The 12,755-nt window shown below is 42.1% G+C and overlaps 1 protein-coding gene and 1 pseudogene across 1 annotated transcript in view; one reads left to right on the forward strand and one right to left on the reverse strand.

Moving 5' to 3' along the window:
• Positions 1 to 1,583: 1,583 nt before the first annotated feature.
• On the reverse strand, positions 1,584 to 7,232 carry LOC101561788 (annotated as a pseudogene).
• Rasa3 (RAS p21 protein activator 3) overlaps positions 1,698 to 12,755 on the forward strand; it is a 118,812-nt gene continuing 107,754 nt past the window's right edge. Inside the window, exon 1 of the mRNA XM_023715181.1 lies at positions 1,698 to 1,764. The gene's annotated coding sequence lies outside the window, so the exon portion shown is untranslated. The remainder of the gene's footprint in view (positions 1,765 to 12,755) is intronic.

Raw genomic sequence — 12,755 nt, forward strand, 5'->3', positions numbered from 1 at the left:
GCAGCTGGGCTCAGGAGATGTGGACAATGGATACTGCCTTCCAGATGTGGACAGAGCCAGCAGCCAGCTTCCCCAGCAGGGAAAGGAGTGTGTACTGGGTCTGCAAAACTTTTAAAACAATGAAGTGGCTTCAAACCAAGCTCAGTCCTGAATTTTAGAAAGATCAGGGTGATAATGGACGAGAGAGAATGAGCAGAGTGGGCACCAGAGAAGAGGTGGTGAAAGTGAGCAAGAGCTCTACAGAAGCAGAGGGCAGGGTGGGTGAGCCACTGGGAAAGTGCAGAGATTTGCTGCATTCAGGGGCAGAGCTTTAGATGTTTACTGATACTTTTTAAAAATGTGTTTAGTACAGAGTCTACAGGGTCTCACTACACAGATTGGACTCGTAGTAATCCTCCTGTTTTAAGCCTCTAAGCACTGGGATTACAGGTGCATGTTACTATGCCCAGTCTCAATTGCCCTCTCAGTGTGCCCCAGGGGCAGGGCCGGCATGGCACACTAGGGATTGAACCCAGTCCCCGTGTCTGCCTAAGCAGGCACTTTAGTTCACTGAGCTATCTGGCCAGCCCTTGATACATTTTTTAAAAAATCATTTTTATTTATTTGGTACAGGGTCTTGCTACACAGCTCAGACTCGTAGTGATGCTCCTGTCTCAGCCTCCCAAGCCCTGGGATTGGGGCTGGCGTGGCATGGAGTACTGGGGGATCAAACCTAGGTCCTTATGTTTGCCAGGCAGGCTCTTAGACCACTGAGCTATTAGGATGTTCACAGTGTGCTATATCTCAGCCATCTTTTTGTGTTTTTTTAAACAGACTCTTGCTAAGTTGTTGAATTACCCAAGCTAGACTCAAACTTTTGATCCTCCTGCCTCAGCCCCCTAGGGTGCTGGATGACAGGTGTGCACCACCATGTCCAGCTTACTTTCTAGGTAATAGCGCTGTCACACATACTTCAGACATACTGTCTTCCACTGACTGCATCTGCTGTCTGTGCTCCACTGAAACACTGTTGGAGACCAGACACAGCAGCCCTGCAGGCACTAAATAGGTTGTGTACCCCGTTGTCATCAGCAGTATTCCTTGTTTTCTAAGATCTATTACATCGAATATAAATGTATGTTACATTTGATGTTTCTTTCCTAGCTTTTCAACTTAAATGAGTGTGTTTATAGGTGGTCTCACAAGTGCATTACTATTAGGGTACTGATATTTTCCTTCTATTAGATGCAAGTAGCATAAGACAGCATCTTAAAAGAGACTTAATATTCTCCCTCTTTTTTTTAGGGAGAGAAAGGAATATTTGTAAATGAAAGTGTAGGAATTTTCTAAGAGAATCTTTTCTGGTTTTTGATATTTTAAAATACCTCAAAAATGTGATCCCTTTTTCATATATGATTCTCTGTTTGAACCAGAAAATAAAATGTGCAACTGAGAAAGGAAAAGAGCCCAAACAAAAGAGAATTTGCTTGTTGGCTCATTAATCTGCTTAGTAAAGACCTGTTTTAAAAGGTCTGAATACTATACAATGTTGTACAGAAACAATCTTCAGCCTTTGAAGCAGCTGTTTAATTTTCTTACAGATCTGTTGCCTCATGGACAGTCTGCTGCTTTGGTATGCCCTGGTCTCGGTCACATCCACTCATCAGTGGTCTTTATGAATTCCACTGCTGCTGTGAGCTGCATTCACCAGTAGGACTCCCCTCCAGTCAGACAGTTGGTATAGAAGCTGCTGCTGTACTTACTGCACAGTGGACAGCAAACAGGGTGGGTTTACCTTTATCAACATGTACACCAACACCGGGATACAGTTGTCTGCTCTGGAGACAGAATCCTCATTGGCAAGGAGGTTATTAATTGTGGAGCACATTTTCAGGATGACTGCACTTTGTCTTATGGGATTTGTAAGCACTTGTCCTGACTTTGGACTGTGCAGATGGCCACAGTGCCTCTTGGAGACAAACCATTGGTGTCTGAAGAGCTCTGTGGTTTTCCAGGCAGGCACTTATGCCACTGAGCTATATTCCTGACCCCTGCTCTGTGGTTTTCTGTCACTACTTCTGACTTTGAAAGTCAGAATCTTTGGATATGTGCATGAAGAAACTTGTCATGAAGTATGTCCCTGTCAGGGTAGGAATCAAGCTTAAAAATCTGATTCATCCTAAAGCTGCTCATCATTGGCATTTTGCCAAATTACATACTGGGCCATTGCACCATAAAATAACTTCAAGAAATCTTCCACCTGAGCAATTTTATCATCAGCTTCTGTGAGTTTCTGAAAATATTGAATGAATTCCCTGATCTTTCCTTTACTCTTAAACACTAATTTCACACAGACAGTGGTAAAATATCAATTGACTTTCCAGGTGAGCCTGTGTATTCTGCAGCCCTTGTCAAAAAGTGAAATACGCAATGTATGACTTGTTTCCTGTGGTCCTCAGGAATGGAGGCCATCAGCTTTCTACAAGTCCTTATATCAAATAAGTATACACAATGCATTGTTTTTGAAGTTCAACCATTAAGTTCTTGTCTTATGGATTATTTGAACTTTTAAGAAGCATATCATTTCATTGTCTTCTGTGTCAATATGGTCTGGTAATCCATTCCTTGTTGAATGGGTCAGTACTGGGAAAGCAGCAGAATCCATGGAGCAAAGAACAAGTCTCAGTTTCTTGTTTGCATCTCTATAAAGGAAAGCTGAATCCTGAGGATGGACTACTTGGCTAACAGAGTGTGGATCAGTAGCTGAGATATTCTGTAGCATTTCATCATGAGACAAAATTGTGCACTTTGGCCATCGCTCATGACCACTGCATTTTCATAGTTTCCCATTGCTTCTTCACTGGGGCTGGTCTTTTGAATGGATTCCAGTATTTGTCTAGAATGTACTCAGGCTGGGATCATCTGTGAGGGTTGAGAATCTGCCAGGCCCCAGATCATCTTTGGTTCTTGTTTTTCTTTCTTTCTAAATGGTATAGGAGTTTCAGGAATGGCTGAAATAAAATTTCCTCCACCAAGGTGTGTTCCTTTCTGATTTCTCCTCTTCACTATCTTTGTGATCTTCAATTTTTACTCTGGAGGAGTCTTCTTTAGGGGATGAAGATGATGAGTGAGGTGCACCTCCAAAGAAGTAGCATCAGTGGCTTAGCTAGAGGGAGTTCTCACTCTTCAGTCCCTGGACATCAGTCCTAGCTGGAGTCATTCATGGATTGCTGGACAGAACATACTATGTCAGAGCTTCTGCTTCAAACAAGTCTCTAGGAGCAAGAATGCCTTTGTTTGAATGCTTCCATTTCAGCTGGAGTCAAAATGCGGGAGCTGACAACATTTTGACGTTGGGCAACCTGGCCTCATTTCCTCCCACTGCTCCTTCCGGGTTTAGAGGTCTAGAGGTGGATGTGGTGGCCTGGCAAAGGGAATCTTTGGCCTTGCCACTGCAGAAGCCCATTCATGTGATGATAGTGGATCAAACATGGTGGGCAGAGACTACAACTGAGACAACATTCCAAGGTCAATTAAGACTCAGGACATATGAGAACTTGTACTGTAACATCATATAACTCGGTAGTGTCCCAAATTTTCTGATCAAGGAGATTATGGGGCCAAAGAGGAAATTGATTGATAATGTAGAGTGTGCCTAAGGAGAGTCACATGGAGAGAAAACATTCTCTCAGGCTTTCACAGAGAGCACATTGACCACACAATGGCCGTGACTCATCCACATGGCTGACACTGACAAAGGTTCTACAATCTGAGGTACAGGATCTCAGGATAAATCCTGAAGGGATTTCACTGACCTTCTCAGACCCAAAAGCTACAACTCTTGTTGCATAGGTCCTGCTTTACCTTGGTCTTAACCATCCAGAAAAAAGTATAAAAACGAAATATAAGAAGTAAAGCCATGCTGTTATGTTGAGCTGTAGGGGACTCAGGTCAACAATTTCTGACATTGCCAGTGAAGCGGAAGACCTAATACTATTATGGACTACTGAACTCCTTTAGAATATTTTGCTGAGTTAACACACCTATAATATTTAAATGATGGAACTTAACAAAAAAAGGGGATACAGATGAATGTCCATTTTGTATCTGTTTATTCAAAATGGTTAGGATAGATATATAGTTACATTCTCTTAATGAATAGAGGGATTTGTTCTAATGGTGTTTGTAAATAGGATATCAAGTCTGCATCTTGTACAGCAATTAACCACTAGGAAGAATGTATGCAATGTGTAAATTATTGAAACTGTCCTACCAATTTGGTTTGAAACTGTCTCGCTGCTATTTGTTTCTCAATAAAATTATGAAAAAAAAAAAGCATTAGAGCAAAAAAAAAAAATGTGGGAGCTGAAGTTGGGCAACTTGGCCTCATTTCCTCCCACTGCTCCTTCTGAGTTTAGAGGTCTAGAGGTGGATGTGCTGGCCTGGCAGAGGGAATCTTTGGCCTTGCCACTGCAGAAGCCCATTCATGTGATGATAGTGGATCAAACATGGTGGGCAGAGACTACAACTGAGAAGGAGTGGAAGTCAGCTGATGGGCGCCATGAGTTATTTCATCTATATCTGGACTAGAATTGTAACCTAGCCCCCAAAACAGAGATGAATTCGAATCTCAAGTCTTTAAACATAACGGGAATATCCTCAGAGGCTGCACTTACGCCTGACATGACACTAAGGCCTGGTGTACTGGGTGGGAACTGACTTCCCTGACACCCATGCCATCATGCACGCTGCTAGTGCAGGACGGCTCTCTAGCTCTTGCAGGATCTTCTCTTGCTTTAGGTCTTGGGCCTCTGGGTCACTCGGCAGAACCTCCACACTCAAAGCTTTGTTTGCTGTCTTTGATTTGGTAGAACTAGTGCAAGGATCAAGGAGCCCTGACCCTAAACTCAGAAGGCACAGCAAACTGCCTAACATGTTGTCTGCTGCTGCCCCTGCAAGTGATCTTCATCAATGTTAGGGTCAAAGTCACTCCCCAAGACATCTGTGCTTCAGGTCTCACTCACTATTTCATATGATATGTCCCCATTATCTGTTAGGCCCATCTTGTCATGAATCTCAGATTTTACTTTATCTTCATGATTATCTTGTGTGGTAGCTTTTTTATGTTCTACTGTAGTATTTCAACTCTATTACATTCAGAAGGTCCCACTCCAAGGGCCAGGGAGATAGCTCAGTGGTATAAGTAACTGCCTGTCAAGTGCAAGGTCCCAAGTTCAATCCCTGGTACTGAAGAAAAAAAAAAAAAGTATTTTGTCAGGAAGATAGCTCAGTGGCATAATGCCTGTCTGGCAAGCACAAAGTCCTGAGTTCAATCCCTGGAACAGCAAAAATAAAACAAAAGTAAGAAAAAAAAAGCAATAAAATGATACAGAAGGCCCCATTCCAACTTCTGATGCAGGCTACCCCTCCAACTCTAGAGAAGACTCTGAATTGGAGCAATGTGAAGGGCTGTGGAGTGTTTTCATCAACAGGGACACCTCTTTGCTTTCTATTTAGAAATTGCATGTTTAGGGCATCATTTTTCACATCATTCCCAGAGTAAGCTTGAGACTTGTCCCTAAGGAAATGACTAACACCTCTTCTGGTTGTATCTCCTTGTTGATTTCTTAGGATGATCCTTCCTGGTCCATATGCAAGGCCATTAGCATGTTAGTGTGGCTTCCACTCCAAGTTGCAGTAGGCAATCTATTCCTACGTGCTGCGGTGGTTGCCGGAGATAGCTGAAGAGTATTGTAGGGAGTCGTTTCTAAACTGATACTTTTTCCTGGCTTAGTCTTGGGTAGGTTTACCAGTAAATTGTCAACTGCCATTCTACCTTCCCTCAGGTTTCTCCACACATCACACTCTTCATAAAATACTCCAGAGTAAAAATCTGACTATAGGTTATATAGATGATAGTTCTGCTCAGCCCTTCCAGAAGATTAATAGAGGACATTGGAGGTATCCCCACTGCACAGCCCCTGATCAGAACATCAAGGAAAGCAACAACACAGCTTTTATCTAATATTCTGAGGCTAGTTTTTATTTGGGTATCTCCATTTTCAGAGCCAGTGATTGCTAACTACTAAAATAGCCAGCCAACCTGTATCAGATTATATTGTGCCACCTTGTTAAAAGGAGCATCAGAAATTGTTCCACACTGCTCTGGGTTGACAAAAGTAGAACAAATAAAATCAAGCCAGCAGGAGATTGGTACTCATTGCCCTGGCCTCCTCTATATCTGTCCACATGGAACAGGGTTTTGTACATCTGTGACACAATTTCTCTCAGAGTGTGGAAAGCAGTGTGTGTTCTGTGTGAGATAACCAATACATTTGTTCTCTAGATCCACCAGTTTGGCTTCATTGGAATCCACCATTTCCTAAATATTTTGGCCAAATCTGTCTGAGCCTTTCTTCTCAAAGTTTTTCTGGCTGAAATGGAGAGAATCTCTCGATTAGTTTACTTGGATTTGTTTCTAGGTGATCTTTGTCTTCAACAAGCAACTGCATTATTGGTCTATATACAGTAGCTATGAGAAAAAGTTTGTCAGAGCAGTCCTTCAGAAAAAAGTTTAAGGACGGGGGAGATAGCTCAGTGGTATAAGCACCTGCTTGCTAAGCACAAGGTCCTGAGTTCTATCCTGGGTACTGAAAGAGAGAGAGAGAGAGAGAGAGAGAGAGAGAGAGAGAGAGAGAGAGAGAAAAGAATTATGATATGACTCAGAAAAATGTTTAAGAAACTAAAGGCACAAGTTCCAGTGTTGCCTGGGGTTGTCATTTTCTTTAAATTCAAATTTAATCAAGTATCATAAAACCTGAAGAAGGTAGCTTTCATCTTCTTGTATAATACAGTTTCCATATATGGAGGTTAAAAACTTTTTAAATAACACTTTGTGTGTTCTCCTGTTTGAGTTTCTCACCAGCAACCAAAGAGAATGTGAAAAGATGAGAATTTTCTCTTAATCGACTCAAGAATTCACCATAAACAGTCTCCTGAAATCCCAAATGCTTATCCATCGACAAACTGTGTATCTCCCAAAATCTTGGCATGCTGGCAACATTTAGCAGGGAACACTTTGGAATTGGTTATGATAAGCCATCCAAATTAATTCTCTGTTGCTTCACATCCAACTTTTCAGCAGTCTTGGGTATGTCAGCACTGAGCCTCTGAATGAGCTGTTCCTCAGCATTCACATTCAAGCGCTCCTGCATGAAGTAATGGGCCAACAAATGAACATCTAGGCTCACCATCTTTGGAGATGGGAGTGGTACAAAGGACAATCACTGCTAGGTGTCTGAAATGCCAAGTTCATGTTTTCTAAAATCAGGGAATGAATTCCAGAAACAACAGAGGTTAAGAATAGGAAGAATTTTCTGAGAGAAAGAAAGCTTTCATCTACAAGGGATAGAAGGGGGCCCGGAAAGTGGGGAGCAGTTGGCTGGTGTGTCTTGAGTCAGCTTTGATCCTTGCTTTACTCCCCATTATAACCTTGGGTGAGGCACTGCCACAGGGAGGTAGGAAGTGGAAAAGAAGATGTAAAGAGCCACCCTTGTGTTTCTTTTTTTTTTTAATTGAGAAATAACAATGAGACAATTTCAAAACTGATTAATAGAACAGTTTCAATAATTAATACATTGTACATTGTTACCTTCTTAGTGGCTATCCATAGTACAAGATGCAGACAGGATATCCTGTCCAAACGCTATTAGTACAAATCTTTCTTCTCAATGAATTAAGCAAAAGTAGCTGTATAACCCCTGTGTTTCTTGATGCTACAAGAAAGGTCAAGTATGAGATTGGATCAAGCACATGGACATTTTTACAGGTCAAAACAATGGAAAACCAATTTGATTCAACACAGAAAAAATAATATTGAAGAGTTTACATAAAAATTAGTACAGAAAGATGCCAGTGTCGGCCTCATTTATCTAAATGAGGATTTTGAGTTGGTCTGAAGATCTGAAAATATAGACCTAGCCAATAAACACTGGCCTAATCACACGGCCTTGCAAACTCCATTAAGATGACTTTTTTTTGTCTTTTTCATGTAGGTTCTCTGTTGTACAGGCTGGCCTTGAACTTACTTTGTAGCCCAGGCTGACCTGAGCTCACAGTGATTGCATCAGCCTCCCGAGTGCTGGGATCATGGGTGTGTGCCTCCCTGCCCAGCCTTCATGAAGATGACTTCTTAATGAAAACATTTTGTGAGGTGTGAAAGTCTTTTGATTTAATGCCAGGTGGAAGAAGTCAGGATAGAAGATTTTATGTGAGGTGTAATTTTTTTTTCTTTTTTTACATTTGAAGCTTTTATTGGTAACCGGATGAAAATAGAGACCATAGTCTTAAGAGAAATAAATCAGATCCAAACGTGAAAACGTCATATTGTCTCCTTAGTGTAAGAATCTGAACAAGTAAAAAAAAAAATTGAAGGTACAATAGATACTGTGAAAAGGGAATGAACTTGTTCAAAAGGAAGGAATTACTGAGTTGAGAACAAGACAGGAAGTGGGAGAAAGAGATCCTTAAGTGTGTCAGCAGGATGATGTGGCGATTGTACTGTGGATTTCTGCTTTTTATGGAAAGGATCAGTTAATGCTTATCTTTTTGTCTTTTTATATATATTTATTTTTTATTGAGAAATAAATATGAATGAGACAGTTTCACAGCTGATTAATAGGACAGTTTTGATAGTACACTGTACATTGTTGTCTTCTTAGTGGCTATCCATAGTACAAGCAGCAGACAGGATATTCTGTCCAAACACTGTTAGTACACCTCTTCTCATTGAGTTAAGCGAAAGTAGCTGTAAATTTATCCTATTTTGTATATATAAATACAAAATTATCTTTCCTTTGTATCTTTTTTATTATTTTTAAATTTTTATTTTTATTTTTGTTTTTTTTTTATTGTCCTGTCAGAGGTGAATATTTTATTGGCATCTAAATACTATAGGTGTTTGAATTCAACTAAACAATCTAACACTGTCTAGCAGTTGTGAGGTGTAATTTTAATTACATTTTTTTTTTAAAAGATAGGATCTCACTATGTAGCCCAGACTGGCCTTGAACTCACAATACTTCAGCCTGCACCTCTTCTGTGCTTACTTAATTCGGGTCTATGTGCAAAAGAAATTAACTGTCAGGAAAGACAGAAAATACACAAAGATGATGTCTCTCTGATGAATAATTTTGATTTTTTGTACTGTCTGAATATATATTATAATCAGGAAAATTAATTTTTAAAAGAAAATGGTTTGATGGATTTTGAACTGGAAGCCATTTGCGACTTCGTGTGGTTGTTTAGTCACTGAACAAGTATTTGCCAACCACCACTGTGTCTCACTTGCTGGGCCTCCTTCTGCAGTGGAGGTCCAACTAAAGAAGCCTCTCGTCCTGTGGTGCTGTCGGCATAAGGACAGAGGACAGGCAGGCTGGCGAGTAATCACCGCTTCACCCTCACTGCCGTCACCTGGCCCAGGCTTCCCTGCAGCCACCCCTCTGGCACAGTTACATCTCTGCTTCTTCTTCTGACCTTTAGCCTCTTGAAGGTAAACAGAGCCAGACCATACACACCGGTGCAGACTGGGCAGTGCCTGCTGGACCCAAGTCTGACTGCACATTGGTGGCTTCCCCTGCATGGAGCACATCGTGGCAACACAAGGACAGTGTTTGTGTGACCCCTTACTTGTGGACGGTTTTACACTTCTGTCTGCTGAGCAGTTGGTGGTGTGTCCTCCTTCTTCCATGATTCTCATTTAGCAAATTCTACATAAGGTTAGAATTTTTAAAAAAAGCTCAGGGGGTTGTGTTTAACTTCCCTGGGCTGGAGGTGTGGCTCAGAGTTAGAGCACTTGACTATAAGCAGGAGGGCCTGGGTCCATCTCCAGCACTGAAAAAGATTTCTGAAGGGATGAAGTGATCTGTATATGGTTGTGGACCTACGATTCATTTTGCATACACCAAAAGCATCTCCATTGTTATACTGGCTGCATATTTCTGAGATATATTTTATGCTCATTACTTCTTTCAGATCATGGTGGTTGCTGTACCAGCTGCCAGGTCCTGTCATTTGACATGTTAACAAACAGGCACATATATTATTTTATCATTTTTTTATTTTATCATTTTAAAAGTTATTTTGGTGGTGCACTTCTGTGAAATTGGTTGCCTTGAAATCATGCCACTTTTCTATCCACTGAACATGTGGCTTTCAGAGGGGTCTGTGAACATACCCACCCTTCCAAACAAGGCTTTGACAGAAAAAACGGCCAAGTCCTCACATTCCTCATAAGAAACCTCATGTTCTAAATATGAAGGTGATAACTGCAGTGCTAGTAGGGTAAGGGCTGGTTTACTGCGTTCTGTGTACTGCCTGAACATCTGAGCATGTGAACTGCCTGTTGATGACTCCCTGCAGGCAGGGCACTGGGAAGCCTCTTACAGATGAGACAGTCAAGGTGCAGAGCGCCGCACAGCTACAGATCACAGCCAGAGGAAGGAGCAGTGGGCCTGTGTCTCCTTGAGGGCCCTGGCTCCTGGCTCCACCCCACTTTCACAGAACTTTGAGATGACTGGCAGCCAGAGAGATGACCATTGATCACAGGCCCCTCTGTTTTCTGGGATCAGCCTCGACTTGGATTGTGACCAGCTTCCCCTCTTAGAGGAGGAGTCCGGGGTGCTTTTCTACCTGGGCTCTAGTGCTAGGCTGGGACACAGAGTGAGCACCTGGTCCTCGAGTATGAGCCTATTTGGCTGGAGAACAGCAAGCTTCATAGGCATATCTGGCTCAGAGCGGCAGCTGCAGTTCTGCGCCCAGCCCCTCATGAGCCTTGTGGTTTGCAGTACCCAGCTGATGATTAGGATGTTCCTCCCAGACAGGGAGCTGAGCCTATCCACCTGACACCATGGATCAGGGGACTGCAGCTCAGGGCAAGGTGTCCTTCACATAGGTGAGGCACTGGCCGTGGCTGCTGTGGTGCCACAATATTTGCAGTCTGCACTAGGCTTGCTTTCTGTTTTCCTTTATTCTCTCTGGGACATTGGGCCTAGGTAGTCTCCTCTATTTGGCTCTCAAGAGTCTGTTCTCTTAGGACAAGAGCTCCGCAGGCTTCCACACCCACATATCTTGGCCAGGGGGTGCCATGCACGCTTACTGCAAGGTAGGCCTGGATGAAGACCCTACTCTCCCCTGCTTGCAGCAGGTTGGTGAAAGAGCCATGAGCTTTACAAGGTCCAGAAGTGATGAGGTGCTTTATGTGATACATTCTACTTAAGACTGACATGCAGCCATATAGTGTGTGCACTTCTGTTGTGCCAGTATGCACAAGCATACTGTGCACACCTATAATCACTGTCCACAGGAGGATTGCAAGTTCAAGTCCACCATGGGCAACTTAGTGAGACTGTATGGAGAGAAAGAGAGCGAGAGCGAGAGCGAGAGCGAGAGCGAGAGCGAGAGCGAGAGCGAGAATGAGAGAGAGAGAGAGAGAGAGAGAGAGAGAGAGAGAGAGAGAAAGGGGAAAAGGCAAGGAATATATCTCAGTGGTAGAGCACTGGGTTCAATTTCCAGTACCAAAAGAAAAAAAGAAAAGAAAAGAAGCCCCATGCCCTTGAATTATCAATTCTTGACCCACCATATCCCTACCTATTTTATGTTGCTATAGGTTTTCCAGTCCTGGCCATCTTTCATGAGTGGAGTCAGGCTACATATGGACTTTTGTGCCTGCCTCAGGCACCTGGAAGCATGTTTCCAGAGTCTGTGTGATGTGTCTATCAATTTCTTCATGTTTCTCTATGTCTAGACAGAATTTTGGTATTGGTTAGGCTGTACTTTGATTATCAGTTTATCAATAGATAAGCATTAGACTGTTTCTAATTTGCCTGGTATGGATATGGTTGTTGTGAATATTCACACATAAGTGAGTAAGTAGACATGTGTTTTCCTTTCTCTTGACATTTACCTGGACATGGCATTGCTGGGCTATATAGTGAGTCTAGGGTTAGTCACTTGAGGAATGGCAGCACGGCCTTCCAAAGGGGCTGCCCCATGTTCCTTTCCCACCAGCAGGCTCTGATTTCTTCAGATCCTTGCCAACATTCAGTATTATCTGTATACTTTGGATTATGGCCAACCTAGTAGGTTCAAAATGAGAATGAGTAATTTCAGTCTGGTTTGGATTTTCATTTCCCTGATGACTAATGAAATTAGGCATCTTCTCATGTGCTTATCACCATTTGTGTATCCTCCTTAGGAAAAAAGTCTACTCAGATCCTTTGCCTATCTTTTAATTGAGGTCTTTTTAAATTATTTATTTATTTATTTTGTGTGTGTGTGTGTGGCCAGCTCAGTCCACGAGGGGGCAGGGCTGGCTGGCATGTGGTGCTGGGGGATTGAACCACAGTCCCAGTGCTTTGCTAAGCTTGTTCTAAATAGGTGCTTTAGACCACTGAGCCATCTCACCAGCCCGAGGTTTTTTTTTTTTTTTTTTTTTTTTTTTATCAGTGAACACTATGAGTTCTTTAAATATTACAGGTATAATTCCTTATCAGGTATATGATTTGCAGATACTTTCCTTCCCCTTTTGAGGATTATATTTTCACTTCCTTGATGGCATCTTTTGAAGCACAAAAGATTTCAAATTTGATGGTCTGTTTCATCTTTTTTTCTTATTGCCTATTTTTGGTCTAACAGCTAAGAATTCATTGCAAAATCCAAGGGCATGGAGGAGATTGATTTACACCTGTGTTTCCTACAAGTGTTTTATGGTTTTGCCC

This window comes from Octodon degus, unplaced genomic scaffold (assembly GCF_000260255.1).
Source record: "Octodon degus isolate 3935 unplaced genomic scaffold, OctDeg1.0 scaffold00039, whole genome shotgun sequence".
NCBI lineage: Eukaryota > Metazoa > Chordata > Mammalia > Rodentia > Octodontidae > Octodon > Octodon degus.